Source organism: Scleropages formosus, chromosome 4 (genome assembly GCF_900964775.1).
Source record: "Scleropages formosus chromosome 4, fSclFor1.1, whole genome shotgun sequence".
Taxonomy (NCBI): Eukaryota; Metazoa; Chordata; class Actinopteri; order Osteoglossiformes; family Osteoglossidae; genus Scleropages; species Scleropages formosus.
Genome location: NC_041809.1, coordinates 12,249,470 through 12,270,406, shown reverse-complemented (window position 1 = coordinate 12,270,406; position 20,937 = coordinate 12,249,470).

Sequence of the window (20,937 nt, the reverse complement as noted above, 5' to 3'; positions counted from 1 at the left end):
TGTCGTGTTTATTATACCATGCATTTTGTCTCTAGGCCACATCCAAATGCATGTCAATCTATAATTCACTGTGTATTGTGGTAAAATATTTAAGTAAATTACAGAACAAACACAGCTTGCTAGAATCATTAAATACAGGGTTAGGCCAACTGGTAAATAATTCTACAGACACAATAATGGAGAGTATTGAAGTTGTCCAGTTGGCAAATGATAGGTTACGTAATGTTACATTTCATATTCCATACTAACAGCGCTGTGATTCAAAAGGTAACTAAGACGAATTGGCAGTTTATCAAAGCAGGGTGATCATCTATTAATGAAAAAAGAAGGGAAAAATGTCTATACGTACAGAAATAATAACATTAGTCACTGGCTACATCTAGAAGAAATTAGCTGTTTGCTTCTAGCCTGAGCTGACTCAGTAGACAGTAGTAATATCAGAAAATCTATTATTCTCTAAATTGTAATAGAAAACAAAAAAGAAACAGATGGACCTAATAATACCTAAGAAAAAAATGTATATTATATGTAATAATCATGTTTTTTCTATTTCCTTCAGTTTTTACACAGTGTACACTGGGACTTTACTGTCAACTTATCTACATTAAAAGGAAACTTTTTTTCCATACATTTTTGGTCCTGAAAAAGTAATTTGAGGTCTTATAAAACACTTCCTTTGAAACCCTTGATATCATTCAGGTAAATGTTCTTGCTATTAATATGTGAATAAGTCAAAGTATGAATATTCCTCACAATTTAAGACTATGATAAGTTGCAGGAAATGTGAGTGATTAGAGAACCATTTGTGAGTCTGACCAGAAAACAGGAGGCATCCTCTTTACACACACGAGAAGGACCTTCAGTACACTTGAACCAGAGGCAACGTCTGCTGCATCACCCTTTCATCTTAGCAAAACTATCAACATTTTCGGAGTAAATATATCTGAGTAAAGCACTGCAAATCTGAACAATTGTCTGAACAATTAACAATGGAGTTGGCTATGTCAGTTAAGCTTAAAAAGAAAACAGAATTCTTGCATAAAGATGTTTACAGTAGCTTTTAACACTTCTAGGGTATGTGATGTATTCTTATAGCAAAGAAGCAAATCACAGTTTCTGCAAAACCAAAATGATAACAAACCACCTCTACTGTAAAGCAATGTCAGTGTCATGTGGAACAGAGGACGCGGGGACGGCTAGACCCAAGTGCAGGACCATTTATCAGGAACCAGGAGCCAGGGGAGTTCTCGTTGTCGGGGACGGGCAAAGAGTCGGTCAATCGGCAATCAGAGTGGGATCAAGGATCCGTGGACGTAGTCAGGAAATGAGGCAAATGGTCAGAAGCCAGGAAACGAAGAACTGGGATGAGGACTGAAGTGGTTTTGGCCATGAGTGCAAAGGAGGACAGTTGTCTCAGTGAGATTCCGCGAGTGCGAAGGAGCTGAGGAGGGTCTTTTTAAGGCAAGTGCTCTGATTGTCGTCCAGTGCTTGATTAGCATCAGGTGCTGTTGATTGTAGCTGGTTTCAGAGTTGGTCACTCCACTGAGATGGCGCTTCTGATGGTGTCTGATGCTCTCCAATCAGATAGAGCTGCCCTCCCCCCTCCTCGGTCCTCATCCTTCTCAATCTTTCTGCATAAGTCAACACTGTCAACCACCGGATTCTACTCTCCTCTCTTAGTCAGCTTGGAATCAAAAGAGTGGCACTAAGATGGTTTGAGTCCTACCTATCTGACAGATCCTATCAAGTGGTCTGGCGGAGCTCTCATTCTTCTCCTCTGCCTCTCTAAACCTGCGTCCCGCAGGGCTCGGTACTGGGTCCTGTTCTCTTCTGGATCTACACCTCCTCCCTCGGCCCGGTCATAGCCTCTCATGGATTCAGATACCACTGCTGTGCTGATGATACCCAGCTCTTCCTATCCTTTCCACCTGGAGCATCAGACATTTTTGCACACATTGTTGCCTTCCTGTCAGACATCTCTGGATGGATGTCTTATCATCACCTCCAATTCAACCTCTCCAAAACAGAGATTCTTCACCTCCCAGCTGGCTTGTCCTCTGTCACGATCAAACTGGACAACTCACTCTTTGCCTATATCCTTGGCTAAGAGTCTGGGAGTGACGATTGACTCAAGTCTATCTTTCTCTCAGCACATCGAAGCCACACCCCGGTCCTGCAGATACATCCTGCATAATATTTGCAGGATCCGTCTCTATCTCACAACTGACTCTGCCCAACTACTTTTCCAGGCCATGGTGATACCCCGTCTGGACTACTTCAACTCCCTCCTGTGTGGCCTTCCCACTACTATCATCAAATCTCTGCAGCTGATACAGAATGCTGCTGTACGAGTTGCGTTTGCCTTGCCAAAGCATTCCCATGTATCTCCTCTACTCATTTCTCTGCACTGGCTTCCAATAGGTGCCCAGATCAAATTCAAGACCCTGCATCAATAGAACTGCTCCCAGCTATTTACAAAACTTGATCAACCACTACACCCCAACCAGACCCCTTTGCTCGTCTACTTCTGCTCGCTTGGTGGTCCCACACAAGAACAGTAAAGGACGGAGGTTCTCAGCTCTGGTTCCATTGCGGTGGAATGACCTCCCCCTCTCACTCAGAACTGCAGAAACTCTGTCTACGTTCAAGAAGGGTCTGAAAGCTTACCTTTTCCAAACTCAATTTGCCCAAGATCTCTACAGCTCATGTATGGTGTAAATGTTCAAGCACTGTAACTTCATGAGTATCCCCAGATTAGCCTTTATACAGCAGCTACTCCAGCATTGCATGTGATTGTTTATCCTATATTATAAAAAAAAAATTGATAAGGGGTAATCAGGATTCATCTATCCTGTGTTTGATGCACCTACTCAGGCAATGAGCATCAGTGCATCAGGTGGAATGTAACAAACTAGGTTTACTTAAAAATCACGTCTGACGTTATGTCTCTTTCTCATAATGTAATGCACAAATTTGTATTTTCTCTGAGATGTACTGTACGTCGCTTTGAAGAGAAGCATCTGAATGAATAAATATAATGTAATGTAAATGTAGTGTGGGCATGACAGTACAAACTATTTGTTTTATCACCTATAGAATTGTACTTGGGCAGATAAGCAGGTCTTCATATTTTGTTTTAAAACAGAATTTATGTTGTATACATATATAAAGTATAAATGTATAAAGTGTATATATATATATATATATATATGTATATATGTGTGTGTGTGTGTGTGTGTATATATATATATATACACACACACACACACACACACACACCACCAAACACACATCAAAGCAGGAGAACAGAAGTGTCCCCTCCTAAATCAGGCAACCCCAGGTCTACAATAATGATTTATCTCATTTTGTTCATTGTATGGCATCTGACGAAGCCATCGGAGAGCCTCACATTTCAGATGATGGATCTAACACCTTGCTGTGTTGTAAGATCATCTCTGAGACTGGCAAACCTTTGTGTAAAAAAGATGCCAGTAGTTTCCAAGTTCACAATATTCCCATGCTGTGATTTTTGGCACTTCGGAAGTCAAAGACAATGCACTTCCTCATGGTACATAAATATATAAAATACGTGAGTTTAAATCCTGGTGTCTTTTGGCAGTATACTTGCTAGTGACAGATGCTACCTAGTTTGCAGCCTATAACTCTGCAGTGTGTCATTCAGAGTTCATTGCTTGCAAACTTTCTAACATAAAACAAACTACAAAATCTCAAAGTGCTGCATGTCATTTTAAGTTCAGTACATTCAGAAAAAAATGGCCGTGGGTCACTCGGCTGACGGTCTGTTCATCACACGGTTTACTTCTGTCTAAAATATTTTTATTCACTGCCAGTGTTTAGGTAAACGCACACGAAGCAAAGGGCACGTTTGAGTAATTAAATCACTTGAAATATTTCAATAATGATCTAACTAATGCACCGTTTCACATCAACAAAGCCATAAATGCTGAACTGGAAACAGCTGCTTAGGTCACAAGTGCCTCCTTATTCACCAGCTTTTCAAACATAAATTTCAGCAGTGCTTTTTTTATTGCTTGAAGACAAGTACTTTACAAGTTCACTACTACGTAACTTTTCAGCAAGAGTTTTTTAAGCATACTTTATCCTTTCAGTTTCCCACCAAAGCATATTTTCTCTTGTATCTGAGTAATTTTTATTCATACATGGATGTACACACACTGTCTAAAACCACTTGTCATAAGTGGGGCTGCAGCAAACCGGAGCCTAATCCAGCAACACAAGGTGCGAGGCTGGAAGGGGAGGGGACACAACCAGGAAGGGGCATCAGTCCACCACAAGGCACCCCAACCAGGGCTGGAACCCCAGACCCACCAGAGAGCAGGCACAGGCCAAACCACAACGCCCCCTACTACATGGATGTAGTAAATCTTATTTTCCTTTGTGTCAGAACTTTAAATGTAATGTTATCTGTACTGTAATAATATATTGTTACATAGAGGTACTTGCAAGTTAAGAATATGCCTATGCCCATTTCTACATTTGCCTATTTATCTAGCTGGGTAATTTAGAATGGAATAATTCAGGGTAAGCACCTTGATCAATAGTATGACAGCAGGAAGCTGAACTCACAGCTGGTGCTCTAAGTGCAAGATGATGGCAAAAATACTACTTTTTTATTTTCATTTATTAATTTATCTGATATTTTTCCCACAACAGTGACAATAAGAAGCAGCGCCAACCGTGCACTGTTCTGTTTAAATGTAATCTAATGGCCTGTTATTTCTTGGCAATTCATACATAACAATTAGTTTGATTAGCAATATTGACAAAAACAATGCCTGGCCCCAGCCTCAGGAATCAAAATGAAGGATGTCCTGCCTAGATCTACTGAAAAAAGCAATGTACAAGTCACATTTAATGGGATTTTCCCTCTAAAGCTTTTATAAGGCAAAGTACAATTCAGGAAGTGACAACTCCACTTAGGAATTTGAGCTGTTTCAATTTCATGATAACATTTGATAATTATCTCTCATTCTATTAGAACCAAAGACATTAATCGAAGACACGGTCAGAAGGGCAAGAACATGCTCTGTTAATAAAGATGCATTATTTTCCCAGAACACAATTTCAGCTTCCAGTAGCACTGCCACATTTCCACATTACAACCAAAAGTTTGTGATCAAGGTCCTACAAACAGCACGGAATGAGACAGACGTCTTTGTAAATGACTAGTAAATGACTATGCCGATACAAAAAAAAAAAATCAGTTACTGAAATTTTCAATTTGCCCTGAACTCTTATCACCTGAATACTGGAGGTAAATCAAATGCAGGACAACTTTTAGAAGTACACCTGAAGGAATCAAACATTAAGGGAGGCTTGATTGCATCTGTAGGTGACTGTACTCAGTTTATCTTTAACATAATTCACTGTGGTCACATGATGGCTTTGGGTTGGTAAAAATCAATGTATGTAAACTGAAAGACAGTGACAGCTGGTAATGTAGTGGTTAGAGCTACTGTCTTCGAACCCAAAGGTTGTAGGTTTGATCCCTGTCTCTGGTTGTAGTGCCCTTAATTGCCTTAAATTGCACCCATAAAATTACCCAGCTGTATAAATGGGTAAGTAATTGCAACCTTAACATGTAAGATGCTTTAGAATAATGTTTCTGCTAAATGAATAAATCTAAATACATGTACAACACATACATTAAAAAGGGTGGTATGATGGTGCAGGAGACAGTGTTGGTATCTGAATGTCTGTGCCTGCATGATTGGACATAGGTTTGAACTCTGCTTAGTCTGTGTGGAGTTGATGTTGTCCCTGTGCTAGTGCTGGTTTCCTCTCAGAGTCCAAAGACATGTTTCTGGTGTACTGGTTACTCTAAATAGCTTGCTGTATATGAGTATGTATTTTACATAGGTCTGGTGTAGAGACGAGTGAATGATCCCTTCATTTTAAAGTATCCATTAAGAGTGGAACATAATGAAGAGCATGAAGAATGGTAAGTGATGAAACATGCCACGAGGGGGTGCATTGGGGCAGCAGGCTTGGCCGGGTCCTGCTCCCTGGTGGGTCTGGGGTTCGAGCCCTGCTTGGGATGCCTTGCGACAAACTGGCGTTCCGTCCTGAGTGTGTCCCCTCCCCCTCCAGCCTTGCACCCTATGTTGCTGGGTTAGGCTCCTGCTCGCCGTGACCTTGCTTGGGACAAGCGGTTTCAGACTGTGTGTGTGTGTGTGTGTGTGCGTGTGTGTGTGTGTGTGTGCATGCATGTGTGTGAGAATCGTACCACTATGGGTGTGGTACTCAAACTTGCCAGGTTAGTAGCCTATGTTCTGTTGATGGCTGTACATTTTTAGTGTGTTTTATACCTTCTTCGTCAGTGTTAGCATGTTTTGTTTTATAATGTCTTGAATGCTGTTAGTAGGTTCTGTTACCGACTGCACACTGTTAATATACAGCACTACTAAGTGGTCACTGTTAGCATATTTTCATCATGTCTGAGACTCTTGTTATGCTCTCTTGTGGACTGCAAACTGTTTGCATGTGCATCTGCTTGCTGTCGCAACATTACCGTGCTCCACTGCTCGTCTGTTAGCTTGCACTGGAACCAACGGCACAGCGTCTGCCTACCCGCTGTTGGCTGTGAGATGTTGAACTCTCCAAGCACATGTCATGGTTGGAAGCTCTAACAGCAACTGTCCATTCCAACTGAGTTCTTTGCCAATGACCACCTCTGTCTCCCCAGCATCCAGTTGTACTTCAGAGCATTCCTGAAATGCTACGTAGTGCTTGAGGGCACGTGAAGACGTTCTCACAGTTACAGTCTCTGCAGACCAAGTTGTGGGCCAACAGAAGGCAGACAAGTGGCATGAAGCAGGGGTTTCCTCTACTGGTGTCATCATGGGCCAACCTGTAGCAGTTAGCTCCCAATTAGTGACAACCAGCTGCCAGAGAAAGATCACAGGTAGCGGGAAAGCAGAATACTTTTCCATTTTGTCAGTTTAGGAGATTGTTGCTTTTTTTGTTTGCAAGCATTTTATGTCTCAGTGTTTCCATTTCTTTTGCTAGCCTTCTTTAAAGTGGTAGTAGTAATCATTTTTGTTGATCTTTTTGTCATTACAATACCCTGCAATGGACTGGCATCCCATCCAGGGTGTAAACCCCCCAGCCTTGCACCCAGTGGGTAATTTAAATGGATTAATTTTAGGATAAGTGTCTTACTCAAGGGTACTACAGCTGGAGGTGGGATTAAAACTTGTGACCTTTTGATTCAAAGCCAGCAGTTCTAACCACTACGTTACCTGGCACTTGCTTCACAGTGAAGGATACTTAAAAATGTTGTTCTATTATTCGGTGCAGATGTTCAATGACATTACATTAGAAACAAAAGAAACTATTTCATAATGACATTATTGGATGGATTATTAATTACTGTGAGATAAACTCTGTGGAAAGCTTTAAATGTCATGACCAACTCCATTAGAGGGCAACAGATGTTACCTAAAGTTCAACAGCAGCTGTCTGAGCCATATGAATACTGCCTCTCGACTGAAGCATTTCACCCGCCTAGCAGCCTCATTTGAATGCTGAATGGGTATTTTTTTTTTAATCCTGGTCAGTCGGTTGTGAATAATTCATTTGTATGTGAAGGAAAAGAGAATTTGCAAGACAACAGTTCCAAGTCAAGCTTTTTAATCATGTCTCCAGATGTCCTTAACCATTCTGTGAGCGGGTGGCAGTGATCCCTAGGCAGAGGACAAGAAGGACATTGATGGACAGCTTCCCACTGCCTGTCCCTGTCTTAACAGATAATTGCTATATTATAAATTGCAGAATAAACAAGGCATAGCTTTTTCAGTACAACGGAATATAATGCACATGACACAATTCGTATATTACAATTCCAAGACAACAGATGAAACAAATTCCTCTTTAGCATGCCACTTGGTTTATTTTATGCTGGGTAAACAATGTTTTACATTTCAATTTTCAAGCACCATGTTTCTGAGGAACAGATTTCAGTGTATTAAGACAAAATGGAATGTAGTGTATTTTCGACACTGTATACACAATCTCTACCCTACAATTGACTGGCATTAAATCCCATCCCCCCAGCCTTGTGCCTAAGGCTTCTGAGATAGGCTCCGGATCATGATAACCCTGCTAAGGATAAAGGTTATTGAAATTGGATAGGTGGGTGTATGTATACACAGCCTTCCTGAGGTGACCAAATTTTCTAAACTTTGTTTTATAGGAAAGAGCAATAATCAAGTTTAGTGTAGTCATCAACAAGGCACTAGGCTATAAAAATTGCTATTTCCTGCCTTAGATTGTCAAATTATCCACAACAGTGTCTTAGTAGATATAGGAACTATAAACACAAATGCAGATATAGTAAGAAAATTAATTCATTTTTGCTGACAAATGTCAATAAAATTTATAGTTAATTGCCTGGAACTCTTCTAGGTTTCAGCTGCACAGAAACAGATTTCCCTGCCTATTTTTCATTAATTAAATTAATGAAGTTACACAAACAGTTATTGGTTATCACTTGACCCTCTCATCAAAATTAATTTTTTTTATCATTTGTATTTCCCCCATATGAAAAAGTTGCAGAAAACTGTGTGTTAGAGTCATTACGCTGCTTTTAGCTTTCTAAAGGAAGTCATACTTGCAGTTCACCCTGTTTGGACTGACTAAATGAATGACCATTTGATCATTTCATCCCATTCACCCCATTCATTGATGTTGTCAAGGGGTTGGCTATAAATAACTGTGAATAATTTCCCAAGATGATAAATTGATTAGATTCTGAGAAGTGAGGCTATCTCTCTGAGTCATGGGGAGAGTTCCATCTCAGGAGAACTCTGGCAGCAGAAGTGAAGTGAATGAGAAATAGAAAGGCAGGGCAGGGTATGACAGTCTGTAAACAGGCTTTAAAGGTTGCTGGTGCAGATTCTCCTTCCATGTTCTCTTCCAGCAACTGTCCACACTGCCTTGCAAAAGACCCTTAAACAATTCAGACCCCTGTCCAGTTACCTCATTTCGCTAAGTCAAAAATGGTAGGCTGAAGTTTAGATTATTTATGTTTGAATATGCCAAGCTGAGCAGAAAAAGGCCCAGAGAATTTCTGGCTAATACACACTTGAATGTGTTTTCATACCATATCATAAGGGATTAACTACTTTCTAAATTACCAGTGTAATGTAACACTTACAAAGAACTTCATTTTTGAAACACTAATACTTTAATAAGCATTACTGAGTGATTGCTTTATTCTGTAAACTCATCTCTTAAGTAAGTTAATCCTATACTAGCAATCTCAAAACAGGATCTATGCTTCAGTTCACAGAGAAATATTCCTAATCTTAAAATTCCCTTAAAAGGCAGGTCTATAAAATTGCTTTGAATCTCTGCATAATAAAATATCCTGTACAATATCCTTTGAATTATGGAATGATGGATTTTTTTTGTATCTCAGCAAAGGATTTTATTAATCACTGAGAAATCCTCTGTTTTCCAGGAAATGTTTGCATGTGATGAAAAGTAGAAAAGATGATAAAAAGCATACTTGTTCTGGTAAGCATCTTTCACATGGACACTGTAAGTGATATAACTGTTTGAACTGAAAAGATTAGTGGCACAGTCTATCAGCAGATCTATGTGAACTATACAGCTATGTAATTTACCACCTGGAAGGCACATACTGTAATTAACACTGGGAAATGCATCATTCTGACATTGGAGCAGATTGCTCTGACAATATACAGACTGTGCTGACACCAAAAAATTCTTTGTGAGTCAAATCACTATTGACATTTTGCTGAAATAAGAGGGCAAGTGACAAAACACCTACTGGTGAATTTAACAAGGCACTTATAGTATTCATCATTGTATTAATTTGTACACATTCGCATCTAATAAACAACACAATATATTATTTTACAAATCATTATACAATACGCTGAAATCCTTAAAAAAACCTCAAGTAGCTTTGTGACTGAAGATCTACAGGTTTATGTCCATCATTACGCCAGTAACAATAATAATAATAATTTCAGTACTCAAGATGATATGCTGCTTAATACATCAATAACAACCTGAAAACGCTGGTACTGTATAAGATAAGATATTTCATTGTCTTGTAGAATATTGTAAATTAAGCATGCACACACACACTTTCTGACCCGCTTGTCCCATACGGGGTCACGGGGAACCAGAGCCTAACCCGGCAACACAGGGTGTAAGGCTGGAGGGGGGAGGGGACACACCCAGGACAGGACGCCAGTCCGTCGCAAGGCACCTCCAGCGGGACTCAAACCCCAGACCCACCGGAGAGCAGGACGTGGTCCAACCCACTGTGCCACTGTGCCACCGTGCCCCCCATAAATTAAGCATTGAAATTAAATTAAAATTAAACTCTAAACTCATTGAAGTTAAACTCTAGGTAATATTTCAATCTGGAAATAAATTTAAGTATTTTTTTCCACCAAACACTGCAGACACTTTTATTGAAGTTCAAAATGTATTATGGTAGCAGTGTTCAACTGAATTCATTCAAGTACGCAATATCTTTGTAAAATGAAATGCAGGTGGCCATTTTTTGTCACTATATTGTAATAGGAACAAAATGAAAACCAGAATGAACAGTCAGACCACTCTCTTTTCCATTTGCTGCTTCCATGGCTCATTCTAGAACAGTAAATTGGTGCATTGTTTTTTTCCCCCACCTGAAAGAGTCAAATAAAGAACAAACAGAAGCACCATTTTTGAAGATGCTATAAGTCAACAGAATGAAATAACTACTAAGCAAGCTTATGATCTATATTAAATAACATCTTTACTTGATTATTGATCTAATTTAAAAATACTTTTTTTGCATAAATTTTACCTTTATTAACATTTGTGACATACTTGACCCATTATGAAAGGAAACCAGATAGGCTGACTTTAACTGGCCTGTCACATTACGTTAAATATTCTGTTTATTGACCTTGGTATGACATCAGCAAAGTAATTTTATGGTCTGCTGTAGCTAACTTGTGTAATTTATCTAACTATATAACATGTACCTTCTGAGGAAAAAGAGGAACTAATTATTTTTTGACTGATGAATATATTCCATGGATTTATATTTGAAATGTGTGTAAAAATTACACATGAATAAAATTTGAAAAATCAATAACTAGCCTGAAGAATGATTCAGGAATTGCTGAATCAGCAGATGGCATATGTTGTTTTCTCTCCCGTTTAATTTCCTCTTAAGAAGCTGTGTTAAGTACATAGAACACACAGGCCAAGAGCTGTGATTCAAAACATGTATATATTGCATTTCAACTTGATACCCAATGCTTTAGTCAGGAAAAATCCTGAAATAAATGTTACTTTGCAGAACCAAATAATTTTAATGTTGTGTTTTATTTATAAGGGGGTGTGGTCGCGCAGTGGGTTTGACTGGGTCCTACTCTCCAGCAGGTCTGGGGTATGAGTCCTGCTTGGGGTGCCTTGTGATGGACTGGTGCCCCATCCTGGGTGTGTCCCCTCTCCTTCCAGCCTTACGCCCTGTGCTGCTGGGTTAGGCTCCGGCTCCCTGCGACCCCGCGTGGGACAAGCAGTTTCTGTGTATGTGCGTATGTGTGTCTGTGTGTTTATGTGTTTTATTTATATATCTTTTGAAGTTTCTTTTTAGAGAGCAGAATGTTATTTTTTCAAATTTCTAACATAGATAGATAGATAGATAGATAAATAGATAGATAGATAGATAGATAGATAGATAGATAGATAGATAGATAGATAGATTCACACCAGTTTTCGATGAATGAAAATGGTTTCACTGGTTGATTTAAAGAACTGTTTCTCCTCTAAGAATTGGAACATCTGGAGAATTGGAAACAGGTATTATGTGGGTAAGGATGGATGTGATTCCTGCTGTCATGGATATGTGCCAACAGCCATTAGGGTAACTGAAAGTAGCATCCCTGCACAAGTTAACAAGACTTCTGATCTGTACCCCCCTTCCAGTCCAGCAGGGTCTGGAGCAACGTAACAGTTAAGAGCCCAGTCTTTTACTAGCCAGTGAGAGGACTGTAATCCCATTTCATTTGACTAAAAGGTGTCAGTAACTACAAGCTTCATTGCGGACAATAATGTGGGGAGAGCTGTGGGCTTGATAGCTGCTGTTAAGCTTTGATCTGGATCATCATTACTGTCACAGCAAAGACACCATATGCCACGGCTTCTACTTTGAAACCGAGACGGACTTGATTTCTCCCAGGCAATCATTACTTTGGTGGTGAAATAGGTCTGACATAGCTGTCCACTTGAAATTATAAATGACAGGAGCTGCTTTTTGGACCTGACTACATTGCTGAAAAAACAACATTTATAGTACACAGTGACATTCTGAGCATTGTTACCTTTTTTTCTACTTTCACATAGGCAGTATAGCAATTTCCAAGGTGCTTTAATTTAAATTATGCAAATGAAAGTGTATGTAGAAAATAAACACTGCACTAGGTTCCCAAAGCCTCAAATTGGCCAAGAAATCATGAAAAATATAAATCCATTGATGTACAGTGTGTTCATGCCACTGCAACACTGCACTGGACAGGCAGTTATGGAAAAAGGCTGCTGTTGTCCTTCTGTTGCTGTAATTTTTAAATCATGATAGTTATTGTAAACTGCTTGCTGTTATTCAAGCATCTTTCTTCTTCATTGTAAATTACTGCTTTTGAATGCACTATATAAGATAATGATAGACCCAGGTTGCCATTTGTAACATATAGTATTTTCTTACACTAAGTACCTATCTTATGACTTGCTACTGGCATTGTGTTTAGTCATTTAGCAGACACTTTTTCCCCCAAAGTTGCCTACCTACAATTATTTACCCATTTATACAATCAGGAAATGTTACTGGAGCAATTTTAGGGTAAGTATCTTGCTCAAGGGTGCTATAGCCAGATGAGGGACTCAAACCTGCAACCCTTAAGTTGACAGGAACTAGTGTTAACCACTATGCTACCAGCTGTTCCTTTAGTTAATAACTTTCTTCAACTGATGTGCAAGTCATGGTTACAGTAGTCCAGAGTCTATCCTAAAAGCACAGGGCTAGTCAGGGTACACTATGAATGGAACGCTAGTGCATCACAGGGTACACACACACTACAAGCAATTTAGAGTCAACAGTTCCCATGAAATACATGTCTCTAGACTATGGGAGGAAACAGAAGCACATGGAGGAAATCTACTTGAACACAGGGAGAACATGCAAAGATTAAAACCAACATCCAAAAAAACACAGACTCAATAAGACAGCAGCACTACCTACAGCACCACTATGCTGCCTCTTCATTTAACCATTAAGTTTTATTCAAATGCCCAGATGTGTGCAACATGGTTTTGAGGAAATTAACACGAATAGCTGACAAAATCTGATGTGACCTCTGAAGGTTCCAAGTCCAATTTCTTCTGCAGGAGTCAGGTTTAAATTTTTCTTTGCCATGAAAGGAAATGTATTGCTTTCCTTATTAGTTCAGGCCATTGTTGAGAATGTCTCTAAATCCCAAACCAATTATTCCTTCTCACACAAAACTATAAAGTGGATAAAAGATGCCCCTATGAAGACTGATCCATGCAATTAGAGAAAATAAATATATTCATAGAGTATTGGTATGGTGTTTTCTTTAAACATATAAGCATTGTACATAATCACCCATTTAATTAATCCTATAATACTCTTATTACAACAGATTTGTACGAAAAAGAGTTTATCCGTGTGTATACCTCCTTTTTGTATTAATATTATTAAAAGAATATATTATTTGAAGAAGTACTTGTTTAGTTTATGCCTTTATTAAAATTGACTTTTTTTACCCATTTTTACATTTTACTAGAGCAATTCAGTAACTTTCTCAAGAGTATTACAGCAGGACCCTGGGCAATGAACTGACATCCTTAAAATTGTCTTTTATAAAGTTTATTTTAAATCTAAAAGAGAACTGGTTGAGCATGCAATGCAGCATTTCAGTCTTTTCAATCACACACACACACATTTTCAGAACCGCTTGTCCCATACGGCGTCACGGGGAACCGGAGCCAACCCGGCAACACAGGGTGTAAGGCCGGAGGGGGAGGGGACACACCCAGGACAGGACGCCAGTCCGTCGCAAGGCACCCCAAGCGGGACTCGAACCCCAGACCCACCGGAAAGCAGGACTGTGGTCCAACCCACTGCACCACCTCACCCCTTCTTTTCTCGCACACACACACACACACACACACACACACACACACACACACACACACACACACACACACACACACACACACACACACACACACACACACACACACACACACACACACACACACACACACACACTTCTTTTCAATCAATCAATTTAATTTTAATGAGCATTTAAATGGCAAAATAAAGAAAATGTAATTGTCTATGACTAGGAACACACTGACTGAAACCGCTTGTCCTAAGCGGAGGTTGTGGCAAAACGGAGCCTAACCCAGCAACACAGGGAGCAAAGCTGGAGGGGGAGGGGACACACCCAGGATGGGATGCCAGTCTGTCACAGAGCACCGTAAGCAGGATTTGAACCTCAGACCCACTAGAGAGTAGGCCCTAACCAAACCCACTGCACCACTGTGCCCCCCTGACTGGAAACATCCTGGGGTAAAATAAAATATATAAAATATCTCTCCTCTGCTGTAGAATTATGAGATGTAAAGCAATGGTGCCTGTCTGGTTATTATAGACCTGAACGATAGAGATATTCTCGTTTCTGTCAGCCATTTCAATGTATTTAAGCTCTTAATATAGGTCTCATCATGAAAACAATTACACTTAATAAAGCTGATAAAGATATCACTCCAAGGCCCTGATTAGCAAAGCTTTTTTACCAGTACAAAATCAGATATTCAGAAAGTTACACACAAAGGAATTTGCACAGCATAAATGTCACAGGACTTAGACACAGCAAATTACAGATATTTTGTCTTTTTGCCTGAATTGGTGAGTAAATTTGCTTACAGAATCCAGGTCATATTGCACCGCCATGGATGTGTAGTCGTCTCTTGTTCTATGTGGCATGGAGGTCTAAAGAGAAAGGGAATTTGGTTCTTCTGTGTGTTACTCACCGAGAGACGGAATGACAATAAAGTCAACTTTCACTTTCATTTGAGGTGCTGTGAGACACTCATGTTACCCACTATGCTACCATTCCACCCTTTATAATAATAGCAATAAAAATAACATTAACAACACAAATATATTCAATAATAATTATTTTATCATCATCAGTACCTACTAACCTGTGCAGGGTTGTAGTACATTGATATCGTTTTATTAACAAGCAGTGTTGCACACATGTTTTGTCACTGTGTCTTTTCGGGATACCACAGTGCTTGATTTGATATTACCAAATATATAGAATGTGTAAATGCATGTTATTATACCATGCTTTATGCACACTCTCACACAGGCTGAAACCGCTTATACCAAGCGGGATCGCGGCGAACCGGAGCCTAACCCAGCAACACAGGACGTAAGGCTGGAGAAGAAGGGGGCAATCCCAGGATGGGACGCCAGTCCGTTGCAAGGCATCCCAAGCAGGGCTCAAAACCCAGACCCCCCAGACAGCAGGACCCGGCCAAGCCTGCTGCACCACCGCGCCGTCTTCATGTGTACTTCCATCTGCAAATTTACCAGAACTGCTTGTTGAAAATTCTCTTCAATTATAATCTTCCTAACATGCTCCAAGGATGTAAATGAAACATATTTAGTTTAATCAGATTCAGGATAATTTACTTAAAAAAAAGCATTTTGTAAATTTTAACCATAGTATGATTTTTACTGGTAGCTGTGTATACCTGCAAAGTGAGTAACTAAAAAGCAAGGATTAATGTCAATAACATACATGTACAGCACGAGTCAAAACTAGCAAATCTAATCCCAGCCAACATGGGTTTCATAGTTTACTTCAGAGGCATGCTAAAAACTCAAAAGCCACCTCAAAAGGACTTGACTGACACACACATTGACTGAAACCACTTTCCCCAAGCGGGGTCACAGCGAGCCGGAGCCTAACCCGGCAACACAGGGCGCAAGGCTGGAGGGGGAGGGGACACACCTAGGATGGGACGCCAGTCCGTCGCAAGGCACCCCAAGCGGGACTTGAACCCCAGATCCACCAGAGAGCAGGGACAAGCCAAACCGGCTGTGTCAAAAGGACTTGTTTTTAAAATTTTGTCATTTTAAAAAAAAACTACTTTCATGGATGTTTACTCAAACTATTGACTGCTACTGTTGGCTGGTGTTAGTTGCCATTGGTGTTTTAACTGTCACACCTTCAGATTCGTAACACACACACAATCTGAAACCACTTGTCTCATATGGGGTCACAGCGAGCCAGAGCCTAACTAGGCAACACAGGACAGAGGGCTACGAGACACATCCAGAACAGGACACCAGTCCACCACCAGGCACCCCAAGCAGGACTTGAACCCCAGACCCACCAGAGAGCAGGACCCAGGCAAACCCACTGCATCCCCCCAGATTAGTCTCCTGTAAATTTTAAATACAAACTCTATATACAATAACAGACAAATACAGTAATGAAAAATGTGTTACATAGTCTAAGGCAACTGAATAGCAATAGCAACCTTGGTGTCTAATATGTCATTGAATTGAGACATATATGAAGTAGTATATCAAGGTTTGCCCTAACAAAGTTCTGTATACCAGAAATGTATTTTCTGTAAGCTTGTTTTAGAAATATTTGTTGTGGATCAGTGTACTGAAAAAAGAAAATAAAATGCACACACACTTTTTTGTAACCTTGGCAAAGGCAGCACAGCCAAGCAATACATGAACATCGGTGCTGAAGTAAAGCCAAATGAGATTCGCTTTGCTGACAATTTTTTCTCTGCCTAAACCTATTTCTGAACACAAATCATGAACTCAGAAGTGTCACAATACTTTGTTATTTAAGGGAAGACAGAGTCCTCTAATTAATCTTTGCCAGTTACATAAATTATGTGAATTCAGTTTAATGTCCTTCTTTTAGTCTTTGTTGGTCTGACACAGGGTGAGTTGGTGCTCTTTCAAACTTTTTTTTTTTTTACTCAAGAATACTTGCTCTGCAAGTTTAAGAAATAGCACTATACACTAAAACACAATTACATTATTTGAAAGTTGCAAAATAATCGTATTAGTACATTAATGTTCGCTCTATGAAAATCCAAATTTGAACATTTTATTCATATCACCTGGAGAGACAAATAAAACAGTAGATTCCATGTGCATTCATACAATAGATTTATTGTGGCTTTGCAGATATTCTTCCCTTTATCCCCATTTAATGTGATCAGTATTCAAGGCTTGACCTAAGACATGCTGAGTCTTTCCTTGGCAAGTATGGCTCTCTTGTAAGAGGTTAGATAGAGAGCTCAAGGCTTTCATCCCAAGACAAAGCAAGGAACGAAAAAGGAAGGGTGTAAAATTCAAAGCACTGCAATGTAAATTCTAAAGAGAATAGAAGGGCACCTGGATTCAATGTATGAGACCATTTCTGACCTCTAAGTCTATTTCTGAACATAGACAATATATTGGAACAATTTATAAGTCCTGTAGCAGAAACATCTTTCAAGTCTCTAATTACACTGAAGATACACTCAATCTGACTCTGTCCGAATTAGCCTTCTATAAACCTTTCCTTGCCAAGAAGCCAATCGGGTTTCTGTGAACCCTTGTAGTCTCGGGGGTCCATGTGCCCTGTTGTATTCTCATAGCAGTTCATTTTTATTAATTTCACTTATCAATGACATTGAGGGTAACAAAAAAACAGGGGTCAAGCTTTTTTTAGCCAGTCAAGCAAGGGCTGTTGAGAATGCACAATTGGATTCTTACAGAGGGCACTGGGGACATCAATCAATCATTCCCAAGAAAATACATCCCCAAAAGTCTCCTCTGTCTTGATCACACATGTGAAAAACATACTGCCATTATTGGTCTCATTGGCGACATCCATTGTTACAGATTGACTTTATAATGTAGAAAATCTTTTAAATATACAAGGCTTTGCTTTCAGAATTACTCAATAAACACTACTGAAACATTTTTTGCAGCAATGCTCAGATTTGCAATAAGAGGCTTAATACTATGCAACTCCACATTATAGCCCCTTTAACCTGGAAAAAGAGTCATTGAAGTTTATTATAATCAGTTTAATATTGGGTTGTATTATTTCTATAATTATATAATTCCAAAGCAGATGCTATTTCAAAACAGTAGTGGAATTAATATAAAATGTTAAATGTTTCCCCAGAATAATTTACTATTCCATCAACAGATATTATACCATTATAAAGAATACAAGTTAAAGATGTTCTATGTATTATTATATGATTACTTCTAAACATTAATATTTGAAAATGTTGAAAATAACCCTCTTTCCTTCTCTAAAACCTCGAACCTTCCAGCATCACATTAACATTCCTGGCATTCACTGTGCACTATGCCGACATCTGAGGATGTCAGTTTCTCCACACACAATGCAGTATGAATCTAACAATGACATTTCAGAATCCTAAAACCAAACACAAAAGCAACTGGTTGTGGAAGAATTAAAGTTTATAACATAAGGAAGAGGATTTTTTTTTTCCTTTTCTCCTGTAAAATGACACATTTCAAACAAATAAAACAAATGGTAGAGTGCTGAAAACCTGATGTTTGCTGGTAATTGGTCTCTGACAGAATGAGACATTGTCTCAAAACTCCACACAAAATAAATTTTGGAAAATGATTTTTTAGTGTGCATGGGGTGCGGTGGTGCAGTGGGTTGGACCATGGTCCTGCTCTCCGGTGGGTCTGGGGTTCGAGTCCCGCTTGGGGTGCCTTCCGATGGACTGGCGTCCCGTCCTGGGTGTGTCCCCTCCCCCTCTGGCCTTATGCCCTGTGTTATCGGGTAGGCTCCGGTTCCCCGCGACCCCGTATGGGACAAGCGGTTCTGAAAATGTGTGTGTGATTTTTAGTGTATTTCACAGTCAAAAATGATAAAAAATATTATAATTTCTACAAACATCTCATATTATACTCAGTAAATTACACTTAATTTATGAGACATGGGTCTTTGTCTTAGAATATATCCTGCACAAAAATGGAAGGTAAAAGCTAAAGTACTTCAAATAACTCAAATGATGATAATGGTTTTGTCATTGGTGCAATGTTCTGTAAAATTGTTTTCAACAAGTTCCCTCAATGGTTGACCTTGCTGGTAGGGGTTAATAAAGAAGCAGATCCACCAAAAGCCTTAGGTGTAGTGTAACGTGTGAAACATTTTGGTGATTTATCTCCTCTGTTGAAACAGTGTACCAGAATGAGGGAAGGTCTCAGCACACCCTGGTCAATGACAAAAGTGATCATTATCTGGATTTTGTGTGAACTTCCCGCTATCTCGTCAGCAAACTGCATGATATTCTACAAATATGAACTTCTCGAAAAACAGCAATAACAAGTTATAAATCAGTCAAGCAATCATTTCATTAATTACTCTGACACTTTGCATAACTCAGAATTAAAAATATAATCCCGTCATTAAAAAAATGCACTTTTTAAAATCATTAAAAAACATTTCAGTGGAAAGTACAGATCTGTTAAGAATACATTTGAATATGACAATCAGAAATAACTTATGCAGTAAAAAAGCTTTTACATAAAAGTACATTTTAAGCATAAAGTCAACACTTTTTTCTTTTCATGCTATCACTGTATAATAACTATTGCAATTATGTAACTGATGACAATATTCACCAAATTCATCTGTCAGGAAAATCAGCACCTTTAAAACCCTAATTTAAAATTAATTTATATTTGCATTGCACCAGTAATAACATATTAGTGTTAACAGAGAAGATGCTTAAACTGTGAAGCTGGAAACAGACCATAGACAAGCCATCCTTTCAGAGTCAAGTTGATCCAAATTGCATTGCTGATTCTGGCATAGATTAGCATAGCCTGTAAAGATTTGAGGAGATCACTAAAACAGGCTATACTAATTAAAGCCAGAATCATCAATTCAGTCTTCCGCACTTTTCCCAGTCGAAGTTCCACGTGTATTCAGACACTGTAAATAGTGTTAACATATCACATATGCTGGATGAATGTTAAGTAAGTAAGTAAGCAAATAAATAAATAAATAAATAAATAATGGAAGGAAGATTTGGATTTTCTGTACAAATAAACCTACAGAAATGATAACTAAAAGGGAAATAAAAAGGAAATATCTGTTAATTTAATGTGCTGCTAATAGTGAGTTATATCCACTAATGAAAACAGCTCCAAGCAGAGTTTTCATTACAATACACAGTCACAGTGGTCTATATTAGATGACCAAATGAAATATCTCACATTAGTGTCATCTGCTGAAGCATCATGAAAAACCATAGCCAAATAAATAAAATGTAGGGTTTTGCTGTCTGAACATCCTTTCATTGGTAATTTTTTTCTAATTTTATTTAAAAAAAACATGTAGCATATTTTGCATTGTACAGTATACATTACATTCCAATTCTGTACCCAAATACAAACCTCATCTCAGGAACACTGTCCTTCAGTAAAGTACTGCATTCCATTCAGAGTCTATGGTTATTTACATTTATTTATTTAGCAGATGCTTTTCTCCAAAGCAACTTCCAATTAACTGTATGTAGTGTTATCAGTCCACACACTTTATTCACCAAGGTGATTTACACTACTTACAATGGGTCACTCATCCATACATCAGTGGAACACACTCTCTCTGTCACTCACATACTATGGGTGAATCTGAACAGCATGTCTTTGGACTGTAGGAGGAAACTGGAGAAAACCCACACAGACATGGGGAGAATATGCAAACTCCACACAAACTAAGCGGGGCTCAAACCCACGTCCGCTCACACTAC